We start from the raw sequence: 15,348 nt of genomic DNA on the forward strand, positions 1-15,348 counted from the left end.
CAGTAAAATTGTGAAAAAACTGCAATTCTACCATTTATTAAAGGTTTTGTATTTATTGTGTGGTAAAACATGACCTGGCAATAAGACGCATTTGGGCAGTGCTGTTACCGCTAGATTACACTTGTATCCTTTATATATATATTACATATACAGTAGAGACCAAAAGTTTGGACACACCTTCTCATTTAAAGATTTTTCTGTATTTTCATGACTATGAAAATTGTACATTCACACTGAAGGCATCAAAATTATGAATTAACACATGTGGAATTATATACTTAACAAAAAAGTGTGAATCATCTGAAATATGTCTTATATTCTAGGTTCTTCAAAGTAGCCACCTTTTGCTGTGATGACTGCTTTGCACACTCTTGGCATTCTCTTGATGAGCTTCACAACACTTATATTGTTCATATGTTTGGCCTGTCCGGTAGGAAAGCAGAAAAAAACACCAAGCCCACCTATGTTTTGGCAAAACTTAGAGCAAGACACAGAAGTACAAGGTGTTCAGTGCTCAGAGACATGGCTGAGGTAAGGAAGGCTGGAACCTCACCACCACTAAAGAAGACAGAGAAGTTGAAACGTCAAGACTGGGCCAAGAATTGTCTGAAGACAGAGAAAGGTTTATAGACTGATGAGATGAGAGTGACTCTTAACAAACCAGATTGATGGGCCCATGGCTGGATCAGTGTTAAAGATGAGCTAGTTGGACCTTTTTGGGTTCAAGATGGACTCAAAATCAACTCCCAAACCTCCCAGTACCTGTCTGCCTGCCTGTATACCAGCCATGCCTGCCAGTACTCGCCTGCCTATCTGCATTCCCGTTGGACCTACCGCACCTGCCGGTGCTTATCTACACACCAGCCGAACCTGTCCGTTTCTGCATACCCCGGTGTGGGTCAATATCTGTGTGACCGAGGTCTGCCCTGGAGTAGCACCTGGGCCACCTCCCTAGTCCATCCTCGGACTGCGGAGTTGATTAAGCCGCCGTGCGTCTGGGGCTGGATCTGGTGAGGCCCCTAGTCACACCCCTCCAGGCACTCCTCGGTTTGTGGCCCAGTGGGACCACAAACCACGCTCACGCCAGAAGATCCAGGTGTGAGTGTAATAAAGGGCGACTATGTTGGTAACTGATATGTATTTTTTTGAAATGTCAGAAATGTGTTTTTGTACATTTTAAGTAGTTTGGTTATTATTCTCACATTAACAGATGAAAACAAACAATTGAAATTGGAAATTTTAAGTTTTTCATTTATTTGCATAATAATTCTGCTCTAATTGTTGTCAAATACACATAGATCTTCTAAGAAAGATGAAACCTCACTTTTACTTTCTTAAATATTCAGGTTTCAGGGTTATTAAAGTTTTGGATTAATAGACAGCAATGTAATAATTATAAAATGAATCATCAAAACTACAAATTGCATAATAATTGTGCAGACAGTGTATATCTCTCCCTATCTCTCTCAGGGTGCCTAGGAGTCCCATTTCCCTCTTCCCCTTTCCCGACACCTCTGTTTTCCTTTCAGAATGTCATTTCACATTTTTCAGAGATACCTGCTCCGTGTAACTGCTCTACTTACACTCAGGCAGCTTTAGTTCAGGGTCCTATATGGAGGCACGCAGCTGCTGCTTTTACTTCCTGCTGCTGCTGACAATGTGATAGTGTGCAATAAGCTCACTGATTGGTGGAGCAGCCCTGCTTGCTGACTGTTGCTCTGCCTATCAGCACTGTGCACACTTACCCGAGATTAGGATGGGGATGAGGAGCCCACTAACTGCTGTTACTGTTTGGTCCCCCCTTTTTACCTATCCTATAAAGCCTGAGTTGGACAGAAGGTTGAAGAGGGTGTTTAACATAAAAATAAAAATGTTATTAGCTGTGACTGACGCCGTCCTGCCACTTGCCGCCCTGGGCACTGGACCTTCACTGCCTTGTAACAAATACAACCCTACACCAGAATGGTGCTGAAAAGAAATTCAATGTGTCCTGCACACATCAAAGCCTCATACAGCTATGCCACTTAAAAAATAATAAAGATATGGCTGACAAAAAGCAGAAAGGGAAAAACATGGCCAGTTATTAAAGCCCTTCCAGCAGGGTGGTAACTACAGTTGATGGAAGAGTCACAGTCACATCTGGGCTCTTGAGCCTAAAGGGGCCCAAAAGATACCTTTGCCCCACATGAAAATACAGATACTATTAATGACCTGTGATAGATGAGGTCTTTGTTGGAGATTTTGGACACACAAGCCTTAAGCTACGCTCCAGCCTTCCAGGTCTGGTCATTAAGTGGTTAATAGTTGTGAGCAAACCTTTGAAAGTAACATTTTCCCTCTAAATAAACTAAGTCTAGTGATCAATAATGTGAGAGTTTTACTTTACAAAGGAAAATGTGGAGCAAGTTGTATCAAAAGTATCACTGCATAAAGTATTGTCCGTGCCATCTGATACCAATTTAGGGAGTGTTCCCCATATCTGATGCATTTATTTAGAGTTGTCATTTACAGTATGTCACTTCAAAACTTTTCATAAACCTGTTTCTTCTGTCTTTTCTACAGCACACATTTCTAGAACATTATTACTCCACTTTCCTGGCACATTTAGTTGATAAAAGTCCCCAATGTATTTCTTAATTATCGGAATGAAAAATAAAATTCATTATAATATTTGTTAAAGAAAAGATTATAATACATATATGATTATGCCATATATATGGATGGCACATAAGGCTGAGCTCTATTGGTCAGTTAGTGATCACATGACCAGTGCTGCCCGTGCGGCCAGGGTAGTTCTATGTGAGCGACAGTTGGCAGTTGGTCAGTGACTGGAGATGGTGGAGAACTCTGCTAGCCCCAAACAAAGCGCTAAAATGGATAGTGAGGACAACAAGGAGATTGTAGTGAAGAGGAGAAGAGGACAGAAAAGATGTCTAATTTCTGACTCATCGGCTGATGAGCAGAATATGATGGAGGATGAAGAAGAAGTTGTGAGGAGGAGAAGAGGGAAGAAGCTAAGACCAATTTCTGACTCATCGGCTGATGAGCAGAAAATGATGGAGGATGAAGAAGAAGTTGTGAGGAAGAGAAGAGGGAAGGTGGTAAGACCAATTTCTGACTCATCGGCTGATGAGCAGAATATAATGGAGGAAAAAGAGGTTGCCTTAAAGAGGAAAGGACCAAAGAGACGACGTGCCATCCACACCTCATCTGATGAAGAAAAGATGCCCAAGAACAAGAGCAAGAAGAGGAAAAAGAGACAGACAACATCAAGCTCCTCTATGAAGATGTCTTCCAACCAAAACATCATTCAAGCAGATGAAGATGTGCCAATGGTGAAAAAATGTGCCAAGAAGAGAAAACTCATCCTGGTCGCTTCAAAAGATGCAAAGAAGCCGCTGATCAAGAAAGAAGATGACATCCAGACGCGAGAAGACCGTCTGGATGTCCCAAAAGACTCAGGTACATATATAAACACACAAACTAACATAGGAGTCATAGTCACATCCCCTACACAAGCATTTTATATGAAGTCTCTTCTATTGTACTGAGATTTGGGACAAACACAAGTGACATTATTACAGATATACATTTATTGCATGGCAGGGGGGTTGGTGGCATGGCATGTGCCCTGGGTGCTGAATTCCTTGTTGGTGGTCACAAGCTCTATAGTGACCGTTAGTTAGTTGTTAGTGAATGTAATCTATGATATCTAAGCTACTGTAATGCCCTTCACATAGGGAAAGTGACATAGCTAATCAGAAGAACTATACTACATTTCCAATTGCTAATATCATTATTGCAAAAAAAGAACCACTCACCAGTTTTTATTCAAGACATCATATAAAAATTGGCTGCAGGAGAGAGTGAAGCACATGGGATGGATGACGGCCGATTCCAGGACTCGTTGAAGCGCAGAAAGGAGCGAAATGGCTGTCGTCCATCCCATGTGCTTCACTCTCCCCTGCAGCCAGTTTTAATACAATGTATTGAATAAAAACGTTGGATTTTAATAGGACCGGAGAGTGCCACTATGTTTTTCTTTTTTTGAAATGTTCATGGACTTTATCAGGTGTGCACCCGGTATCTCTAGGCGTGATTGCTCTGTCTAAATACAATTGTGTAAGGAAACACACAGGTTTTTGGTGCCGGCTTTAACTTTCTTTGTTCATGTTAATATTATTATTATTACACCTACTACATATTGGGATAGGATCTTGGAGATGGGAATACCCCTTTAAGTTATTACTGGATACAAACTAGTAATTAAGTAACCTGGTCAGGTCATTTCACTGTAAAAACAAAGCCTTGGCAACGACAGCAAAATTAAAAAATTGTAACCATTTTATCTTAAATAAAAAAAATGTTCTGCTTTTTAGTCCATTATATGGCAAACTGAATGGTGCAATTTAAAGCTATAACTTGTCTCGTAAAAAAACAAGGCCTAATATGGCTGTCAATGAAAAAATAAAAACATTATGGCTCTTGAACTATGGGGAAACAAACTTGGCCGCAGTGATAAAGTGTCCATCCCGCACTGCTGTCCTCAATGGTGAGAGACCTGTCAATCACCTGGAGCGGCACTGGGAGAAGCCGACTGGGTGGCAGCACCGGACTGGTCACGTCACATCCTATGATCCCAGCAGCGTCTTCAAACTGTATGTTCTCTGAAATACTGGAGCATTTCAGAGGAAAATATTCCTGACTGCAATTGTGCAGCCGGCTCTGATTCACGCTGCCCGCAGTTTGGGCACAATGGATCACATGACACGTTCCCTTTAACACCTTACTGCTGCAGTCAGTGTTTCTTCCCCATAGTTCAAGAGCCATAACCTTTTAGTTTTTTCATTGCCATAGCCGTATTAGGGCTTGTTTTATTTACAAGACAAGTTATAGCTTTGAATTGCGCCCTTAAATTAACCATATAATGTGCTGCAAACAGGAAAAACAACCACTGTTGTTGCTGAGGTTTTGCTTTTACAGTGCAATGAGCTGGCGACTTAATTTTACGGGTCACTATAATTACACTGATACCAAACTTATATGGACTTTTCTTATTTTATTGCTTTTAAAGTGAACCTCTCACATCCCAAAATGCTACTAACCGGCTGATATGGGGTTAATCTGCGGGTTAATAACTTTCTAAAGCCATGCGACCGCCGTACTGAGAGCCTCGGCTACCAGAAGGAAGGGAAGATTATTCCTCTCGGCAGCCTCCGGTTTTCAGTCACACAGGCGACCGATGTGGCTTTAGTTACTGCTTAGTACACAATGAGTGACAGCTGCAACCACTCCCCGGTACTGACTGACAGCCAGCTGTGTACTGATGCACTGCTGAGCGGGCTGTCAGTCAGTGCTGTGGCGTGGTTACTGCCGCTGCTCACTATCTACTGCGTGGTGACTGAAGCCGCCCCGGCCGCGCCTCTGTGACTGAAAGCCCAAAACTGACGGGAGGAATTCAATTAATTCACGCCCGGTAGCCAGATTTCAGAGCAGCGGCTGCACGGCTTCAGAACGCTATTACCCGGCAGATTAACCCCATATCTGCAGTTAAATAGTGCTTTGGGATGTGACAGGTTCCCTTTAAAACATTAAAAACTTTTTTTTATTTAGTTTGTGTTATTATTATTATGTAAGATCCATAACTTGTTTCTTGCCGAGCTTTAGTTTTTATTGGTACCACTTTTGGGATACAAACAACATTTGTTACATTTTTGGGGGATGTGGGATGACTGAAAAACAGCAACCCAGGTGTTTTTTTTTTCTTTTACGGTATTCATCGAATGAGAGAAATAATGTCACATTTGAAGGATCTGACTTTTACATGCTCAACAGTCATGTGACATACATGTGAGTAAGGGGTTAAAGGGTTTTCTAGGTTCTGAACTTTAAAGGGGTTCTCCAGGCTTGGGGCTAAAGTCTGCAGTCACTGTATATGATTGCGGACTTGTGAATCCTCACAGTGCGCACAGTAGCGCTATCAGATTTCTCCTGTGCCGGCGCCAGGAGTGGGTGCAAGTATGTGATTTGCATACTCCCGGCTACATTCCGTCTAGACGTGACCGGCCTTTGTCTATTCACTTGTATTGAGCGAGGCCGCGGCCCTCTAGTTGTCACGTGACCGCATGAATACAAATTACACACTTGCAGTCACGTTTCTGCCCACTTTTGGCGCCAGTGAATCCTGACAGCCCGGACAACCCCTTTAAACAGAACTTGTCATGTGCAAAAATGCTATTTGTCAGCAGATATGGAGTTTATATGCAGGTAAGCAGCATTATAATCCTGGCCAGCTGCCTAAATGACAGCACGGCTACCAGGAGGAGATGACTTTACATTCTCCCAGGAGCGACTCGTCTCAGTCCCTGGGGCTTGCATCGAGCGGTCATCACTGACTATATTGTGGGCGGGGGCTGTAATCACTGCTCTGCATTTTGATTGACAGCTCTCTCTGCAGCGTGTATGTGCTGCTTGTATGCACAGAGAAAGCTGCCAATCAGTCTGCCGGGGAGTGATTCCTGCTGCTGCTCACAATATAGTGAGGGGTGATTGTAATCGCTCCATATGGACTGGCTGCAGGTGTTAGGGTGAACACTTTGGTATGTTCACTAGTTGCCTGCTCCTGGCCTAATGAATATGATTAAGTGCATGCAAGAAAGAATAACATCAGACACACAGTCGGATGTAAGCTCTCCTTGATCAGATATGACACAGCTCCAAGTGTCTTTACTCAACCCGAACATAAACTGTAAATAGGGGCTCGGTTAGCCCTAGAATGTGAGTAACCAGATGTATTCATTGGTTAGTCCATGGGCAGATCCATGAGGTCATCAGGGTGGGTATGGTCCATGAGGTCATCAGGGGGCATGGTCCATGAGGTCATCAGGGTGGGTTGGTCCATGAGGTCATCAGGGGGCGTGATCCATGAGGTCATCAGGGTGGGTTGGTCCATCAGGTCATCAGGGGGCATGGTCCATGAGGTCATCAGGGTGGGTTGGTCCATCAGGTCATCAGGGGGCGTGATCCATGAGGTCATCAGGGTGGTTTTCTCCAAGCAATGTGTCGCTCTGTGGTTGGTTAGCCCTTCTATAGAATGCTGCTTCCTCCCAGAACAGAGCATGGTGTGATGAAACAGGAAATGGCAGCCATATTTTGATCTAAACAAGTTTATGTAAGGTGAAATAATACACGTTGTGGGTCTTTTCTCTCAATCTCCTATGTCTTGAGGTTAATTAAGTATTTCATCCTATGGCTCTCCTCAACACAGGGAGTATAGAAGCTAATTTCTATTACTGATAGAAGCTAATTTCATCAGTAGTGTGGCCAGAAAGCATTTTAATGCTTTTTACCTGCAGATTAACCTTATATCTGCCGGTAAATAGTGGTTTTGCACATGAGAAGTTCCATTTAAGGTGCTTATCCTTACTTGATAACAAGAGACATTAACCCCTTTACAGCCCATGACATACTAATACGCGTCTGTGCCCTGGGCTTTAAGAGCCTGACCCGTATTAGTACGTCATCGCGATCGCGCGCGCACACAGTCTGTGCGGGCGCGATCGCCGCCGGGTGTCAGCTGATTGTCACAGCTGACACCCGGTACTATGTGCAGGGAGCGGTCCCGCACCGCTCCCGGCACATTAACCCCCGCAATGCTGCGATCGAAGTCGATCGCCGCATTGCGGTGGCAAGGGGAGGTGATCGCCGATACTCACCTCCTCTTCCGGCCTCCAGCGCTGTCTGCAGTGGCTTCAAGAATGTTGCCGTGACGACCCGATGTTGTCATGACAACATCCGGGTCACCAGACAGCAGGAAGAATTTTTGGACATGCGCAGTGCATCTCCAAACTATCTTCTCCCTGTCCAGCGCTGACTGCCTGCATGGCACAGGGATGGTGCTCCATCCCTATGCCATGCAGGCGATCAGAATAAAAAAAGTGAAAGTCCCATAGTGGGACAAAGTAAAAAAGTAAAAAAAACTCCCAGAAAGTGAAAAAAATTTTTTAAAAAAATTGTAAAAATATTTAAAAAAAAATAAAAAAAAAAATCCACTAAAAATAAAAATATAATGTACCCATCAATAAATATTATTATGAAAAAAAAGCAAAAAAAGAATAAAAGTACACATATTTGGTATCGCCGCGTCTGTAACGACCTGACTTATAAAACTGTTCCACTTGTTAACCCCTTCAGTGAACACGGTAAAAAAATAAAATAAAAAACGAAGCAAAAAACAATGCTTTATCATCATACCGCCAAACAAAAAATTTAATAACATGCGATCAAAAAGACGAATATAAATAAAAATGGTACCGCTGAAAACGTCATCTCGTCCCACAAAAAACAAGCCTTCACATGACTCTGTAGGCCAAAATATGGCAATGCAAAAACTAGATTTTACAAAATATGTGTCTTTTAGTGTGTGACAGCTGTCAATCATAAAAACCCGATATGATTCTGGTATCGCTGTAATCGCACCGACCCGAAGAATAAAGTAATCTCATCACTTATACTGCACGAGGAACGGCGTAAAAAATAAACGCTAGGGCTGGGGTTGGGGTTGTGCTAATGTTAGGTAGTTTTTTTTTTCAAAAGTAAAAAAATAAAAATAAAAAAAGATGACGATATGGCAACTAGTGTTGAATGCAAGTGCTCGCTACTTGAGTTTGCATCGGGTGCTCAGGTATGCACTGAGTATCGCGGGTGCTCGAGTCTCCGCCCCATATGCTTCGCGGCCAAAAAACCTAGCGGGGATTGCCTGCCATGCACGAGCGATCCCCGCATGTTTTTTTGGGTGTCTAATAACCGTGAAACATGCGGGCGGGGACTCAAGCATTTCACTTGAGCACCCGTGATACATGGTGCATACCTGAGTACCCGATGCAAACTCAAGTAGCAAGCACTTGCGCTCAAGAGTAATGACAGCTTATTCAATATGATGACCTAATGTTATCAAATTCTGTGTCGTACCTCTGGGTTCAAAATGTTCACTATACCCCTTAATAAAATACTTGAGGGGTGTAGTTTCCAAAATGGTGTCACTTGTGGGGGAGCTCCACTGTTTAGGCACATCAGGGGCTCTCCAAACACGACATGGTGTCCGCTAACAAATTGAATGGAAAATCGTCTCAAATTGATAGCGGACACCATGTTGCGTTTGGAGAGCCCCTGTGTGCCTAAACATTGGAGCTCCCCCACAAGTGACCCCATTTTGGAAACTAGACCACCCAAGGCACCTATCTAGATGCATAGTGAGCACTTGGAACCCACAGGTGCTTCACAAATTGATTCGTAAAAATGAAAAAGTGTTTTTTCCACTTTTTCATTTTTACGAATTAATTTGTGAAGCACCTGGGGGTTCCAAGTGCTCACTATGCATCTAGATAGGTGCCTTGGGGGGGTCTAGTTTCCAAAATGGGGTCACTTGTGGGGGAGCTCTAATGTTTAGGCACACAGGGGATCTCCAAACGCAACATGGTGTCCGCTAACAATTTGAGCCGATTTTCAATTCAATTTGTTAGCGGACACCATGTTGCGTTTGGAAAGCCCCTGTGTGCCTAAACATTGGAGCTCCCCCACAAATGACCCCATTTGAAAACTAGACCCCCCAAGGCACCTATCTAGATGCATAGTGAGCACTTGGAACCCCCAGGTGCTTCACAAATTGATTCGTAAAAATGAAAAAGTGGAAAAAAAAAAACCTTTTCATTTTTACAAATCAATTTGTGAAGCACCTAGGGGTTCCAAGTTCTCACTATGCATCTAGATAGGTGCCTTGGGGGTCTAGTTTCCAAAATGGGGTCACTTGTGGGGGGTTTCCACTGTTTAGGCACATCAGAGGCTCTCCAAACGCAACATGGCGTCCGCTAATTATTCAAACAAATTTTACAATCAAAAAGTCAAATGGCGCTCCTTCCCTTCCGAGCCCCGCCGTGCGCCCAAACAGTGTTTTTTCCCCACATATGGGGTATCTGCGTGCCCAGGGGAAATTGCACAACAAATTTTGTGGTCCATTTTTTCTTGTTACTCCTGTGAAAATAAAAAAAATTGGGTCTAAAGTAACATTTTTGTGAAAAAAGTTAAATGTTCATTTTTTTCTTCCACATTCCAAAAATTCCTGTGAAGCACCTGAAGGGTTAATAAAGTTCTTGAATGTGGTTTTGAGCACCTTGAGGGGTGCAGTTTTTAGAATGGTGTCACTTTAGGGTATTTTCTGTCATAAAGACCTCTCAAAGTGACTTCAAATGTGATGTGGTCCCTAAAAAAATGGTTTTGTAAATTTTGTTGGAAAAATGAGAAATCGCTGGTCAACTTTTAACCCTTATAGCTCCCTAGCAAAAAAAAATTTTGGTTCCAAAATTGTGCTGATGTAAAGTAGACATGTGGGAAATGTTATTTATTAACTATTTTGTGTGACATATCTCTCTGATTTAAGGGCATAAAAATTCAAATTTTGAAAATTGCAAAATTTTCAAAATTTTCGCCAAATTTCCGTTTTTTTTCACAAATAAACGCAAGTGCTATCGAAGAAATTTTACCACAATCATGAAGTACAATATGTCATGAAAAAACATTCTCAGAATCAGGGGGATCCGTTGAAGCGTTCCAGAGTAATTGCCTCATAAAGTGACAGTGGTCAGAATTGGAAAAATTGGCCTGGTCATTAACGTGCAAACCACCCTCGGGGGTAAAGGGGTTAAAATGGATATTTCCAACCAACTCCCAGTAACTCCTGAATGACTTTTTTAAGGGGTCTCAGAACTTAGTAAGTGCTGCAGCCTCTTCTGCCCCGCTTACGTGCACGCTGGCTACATACTACAGCAACTGATGGATTTTGCAACATTGTTCCATTGAAGTGAATGGACACTGAAATACCAAACACAGTCGCTACTATCTGGTCAGAGGAAACCAGCAAAAGAGCTGATGGTGGAGGTGATAAGAGTCGGACCTCCCACAATCTGTTATTGATGGCCTATTCTAAGGATAGGACATTCATATTGTAAACCTAGGAATCCACTTTCTGAAAATACTTTGAACACTTTGTGAAATGCAAAAGGGATTTTCCCATTCCCAGAATAAGCCATGAGTACCGTCTCTTGCCTGAGGCTCCCAAAAGTCAACTCCTGCCATTCTCCATACACTTCAATCGTGAGGAGGCCGCGTGTGTATGTGGCCCTCTTCATTAATGTCCATGAGGGTTATAGAAAGAGCCAAATAAATGCAAATGTCAGAAATGCCTAAGATGGGAACATCCTTGTAAATGTCTCCTGTTCTGTAATTCTTCACCCTAGTAGAGGACAGCGGTGTTCGGCCGACCTGCTCTAGTAGCACAATCTCAGATAACATCAGGCAGAGATTAATATTCCATCATGTGCTCGGGCAGGGGAGTTATGGGAAGGTTGTCCTGGCGGAGGATGCTTCTAACCATCAGAAGTATGCTGTGAAGATCATCAGCAAGAGATCCCTGCTCTCTACTGGCGATGAGGCGGATGTGATGGTGGAGCACCGAGTGTTACAGCTGGCATCTGGGAGCCCCTTCCTCGTCCACGCAGACTTTGCATTCCAGACCAAGGTATAATACTGACTACTACTTTATTACTATCCCCATAGGTAATCAGCAGATCAGGAGGGCAGCAGCGCTTACTGGGTTACTCTAACCGATTCACTGCACTACCTGACAGAGCGCTGGCCATGTGCGAGCAAATTGTCTGGTACTGAGAATGGGAATGCGCTGCAGTACTGGACACAGAGTCATGGATTCTACACATAGTCTACTTTCTATATCAATTCATCGCCGTCTCTAAGATCTCTGCTTGCAGTCAGTTAGTAATCTCCATTGTTTGCCTCCAATGTATGAAAACCCTTTCCTGATCATGTGATGGACGCTCAGGCGCACGGCTCATTGCAGGACAGTTACTGGATCTGTTTCTTGTAAAGTGACCTGTGTGTCCACTACATGATCAGGAGAGGGTTTGTAGCCACTGGAGGTGAACAATGTAGGTTCCTACACAGTGACTGCAAGCAGAGATCTTAGAAAGTTTGAGGAATGGATATAAAAAGCAAAGTGGAAAATTGTATAACTAATCATTAATGGGTTTATCCATGACTAATTAATTTTTTTGGCTATGGGCCTAAGAGCTGACAGGCAGGTGATTGTTAATTACTTGCCTGTTGTGCCTGGCGCTGATCTCTGCCGGCTTAGAGCAGTCACAGACCTCTCCTGCCTGTGATTCTGTGGCCTCCACCAACATCACATATACAGAGCAGCGGCTTCTCTTCTACTTTGCTCTGTTGATGGGGTGTGACTGCTGATGTCATGCTGATTGACAGCCGGCTCCTCACTGTGTAACTGCAGGAAACTGACTGTCAATAAGCATGAAGCCAGCAGTCATGCCTCGTTGACAGAGCAGGCGCTGGGTAGAAAAGCCAGGTAGTTAGCAACTACCTGACTGTTAGTTCTTAGACCCATAGTAAAAAAAATAGTACTGGAAAACCTCTTTAAGGAAAACCTGACAGGTCCCCATGCCCTCCAAACCACCATGCATTTATTATTTTGTTAATACTAAAGGTGAGCGAATAAATTCAAATTTTACTAAAATTTTTCTAAAATCCAAATTTGCCAAAATGCTGATTTTTTTGTAATTCACTTCTGCTTGGATTCAACAAAATACCACATTTTTTTAATCATAAAAGGGCCATTCAAAGGTTAAAAAAATAAAACAAATCCTCATCTTACCGCTCACATCTCAGACCCCTCTACTACCCACCGCCACCTGTCCTAGGATTTTGTCTGATTTACTTTTCTGTAGTTATACCACTTTATAACAAGACCTTTGTATATTTGATGGGACGACTAGTCTGGTGAAGCCAACACCGTGTTGACTAGTCTGATGCTAATTGGCATATTGCAAACAAAATTTATAAAATAATTATTTGTCATTCACTACATTCAAATATACAGTACAAAGGGCTTGTTAGGAAGGGTATTATCATAAGAATAAATACATGGTGGTGGTTTGGGGGACATGGAGGAGCTGTCAGATTCTCTTTAAAAAAATAATATTTTTTTCTTCCTAAAGCTGGAATATCCCTTCAAGCATTAGAGAAGCCGCTAATGTATTCTGTATAGTAAATGTGTAGATGTTAGGATGATTCAGTAATTATATCTTCTCTTTGCCGTGTTTCTTCCATGACACAGATGTTTGTGCTACTTGGTCTGGAATACATGAGCTGCGGGGACTTCCACCACTTCCTACAGATGAAGGGGCGGCTTAACATCCCCAGTGCAAGGTAATAAGATATAACATTCACCTGTCTGTCTATAGATTAGTGTGGATTTCTAAGGGTCTCCTCACATTACATCTTTCCATTTTCTTTTGTGCCAGATTCTATGCCGCGGAGCTCGTGTGTGGCATCCAGTATCTCCATTCTAAGGGCATCGTCCACAGAGACCTCAAGCCCGAGAACATCCTGGTGGCTGAGTCGGGCCATGTTAAGATCACAGATTTCGGTCTCGCACTTGAGAACATGCTTGGAGACCGCACAGCCACCGAATATGCTGGGACCAAGGAATTTGTGGCTCCTGAGGTGAGAAGAAGAGAATTTTCCTCTTTTTACTGATGCAATTATAGTAATAATTTTACATCACAGACAATGGAGAGGTGGAGAGAGTAGGAACATGGACAATACAAGACCAGGGAAAGTGTTACCCCATCTGTTACATAGTTGTGAATGTCCCCTCTAAATAGTAGCGTCCGGTCATCAAGTCTGGTCAGTCCACAATGTTGGCTCCTTAGTATTTTCTGTGCAGTAACTGTTCTCTCCTCTTTGGCAGATGCTGGCTGAGGAGGAGTATGGCGCTGGAGTGGACTGGTATTCATTTGGCATCATCTTAAATAAAATGATTACCAGTAAGTGCAATTACCATCCTGCACTATTTAATCAATTATCCTCCAGCGCTGAAGACCTCATCAAAAAGGTGAGTATGGCACTGTAATAAGACACCACTGTATTTTAAACCATATTACATGAAAACCTCCGACAGCAAGACATCCCCCCTCTACTACACCCCAGACTGCGCCATTATAGGGGATATCGAGGACATAGTCTTTAGCTACGTTTTTTGTTTTTCACTAACAGGCAGGGAGTTGCTGCCTATCTGCCTGTTGTGCCTGACACCATTCTTTGCCGGCACAGATTGCTCCTGCCGGTGATTCAGCTGTCTCTGCTGTTGTCACGTGGACAGAGTAGCGGCTTCTTTTCTGCCATGCTCTATTGACGGAGCGGCGTAACTTCTGCCATCATTCTGATTCATAGTCGGCTCCTCCAGTTAGGCAGCGGGAATACGGCTGTCAATCAGAATGACGTCAGAAGTCATGTTCCATCAACTGAGCAGGGCGGAAAAGAAGCCATCGCTCTGTCGACGTGAAGTCAGCAGAGGCAGCTGAATCGCCGACCGTAGCGGTCTGTGACTGCTCTGTACTGGGGAAGAGCGGTGCCGGCCACCTGCCTGCCTTTGTTTTTCCACAATATCCCGGATATCCACTTTAAGGGACAAAATCTTACTGACCTAATGAATAATAAGGGTGAGAGTTTCCCTTTACAGTATCAATCTGGTAGCAGATGTACGGAAGGCATCTTTTCACACCTAGAAGCCTCCATGTGCAATCTTCTTGTTCTTGGAATCACTAATGATGTTTCTCTATTTCAGCTCCTCCAGAGAGATCCTGCCAAGCGCTTAGGAGTCCACGGAAACATCAGAGGTCATCACTTGTTCCAGCATATTGACTGGGTCTCTGTGGAAGCCCTTCGGATGCCCCCACCACACATCCCTATAGTAAGTATATACACAAACATTCTACATTCTGGACACATTTTATAGACAATTTATGCTACCTAATGTTAGGCGATAGATGAAGAGGGATGTGCCCAGGGGCTGCAGAGGAAGGTGTGGATGCCATTCAGCAGTAGTGTGGACATATAGCCTGTGCAGCCAATGTAGTTATACACAGGCATAGTGGGGAGGGGGCCTTCACAAACTCTGAGATTTGACCAAAAAAGATGCAAGTGTTAATGATCGCGGAGGACTTTTTTCTTCTGTTTGGTTTGATCTTGTTGGAGGTCAGTGCTGGATGTGGTAAGTATTTATACCAATGTGATTGACATGATTTAATGATGTGTGTATAACCTGTGTATTTGCGTTTGTCTGATGTATTTGTCAAGTGCATGTCTTGTGCTTGTGTAATATGTGGACTGTGCATGTGTGCGCTGTGCTTGTGTGATGTGTTTTTATCATGTTTTTGTTCTATAATGTTTATTGTACTTATAAGGGTCGTCCACTACTCAGGC

At 43.2% G+C, this 15,348-nt stretch overlaps 1 protein-coding gene across 1 annotated transcript in view; it reads right to left on the bottom strand.

Moving 5' to 3' along the window:
* Window positions 1-1,674, bottom strand: part of MED23 (mediator complex subunit 23) — a 111,691-nt gene extending 110,017 nt beyond the window's left edge. Inside the window, exon 1 of the mRNA XM_073671255.1 lies at window positions 1,584-1,674. The gene's annotated coding sequence lies outside the window, so the exon portion shown is untranslated. The remainder of the gene's footprint in view (window positions 1-1,583) is intronic.
* Between the last annotated feature and the right edge of the window lie 13,674 nt (window positions 1,675-15,348).

This window comes from Phyllobates terribilis, unplaced genomic scaffold (assembly GCF_046119375.1).
Source record: "Phyllobates terribilis strain yellow unplaced genomic scaffold, ASM4611937v1 Scaffold_3__8_contigs__length_932513732, whole genome shotgun sequence".
Classification (NCBI taxonomy): Eukaryota; Metazoa; Chordata; class Amphibia; order Anura; family Dendrobatidae; genus Phyllobates; species Phyllobates terribilis.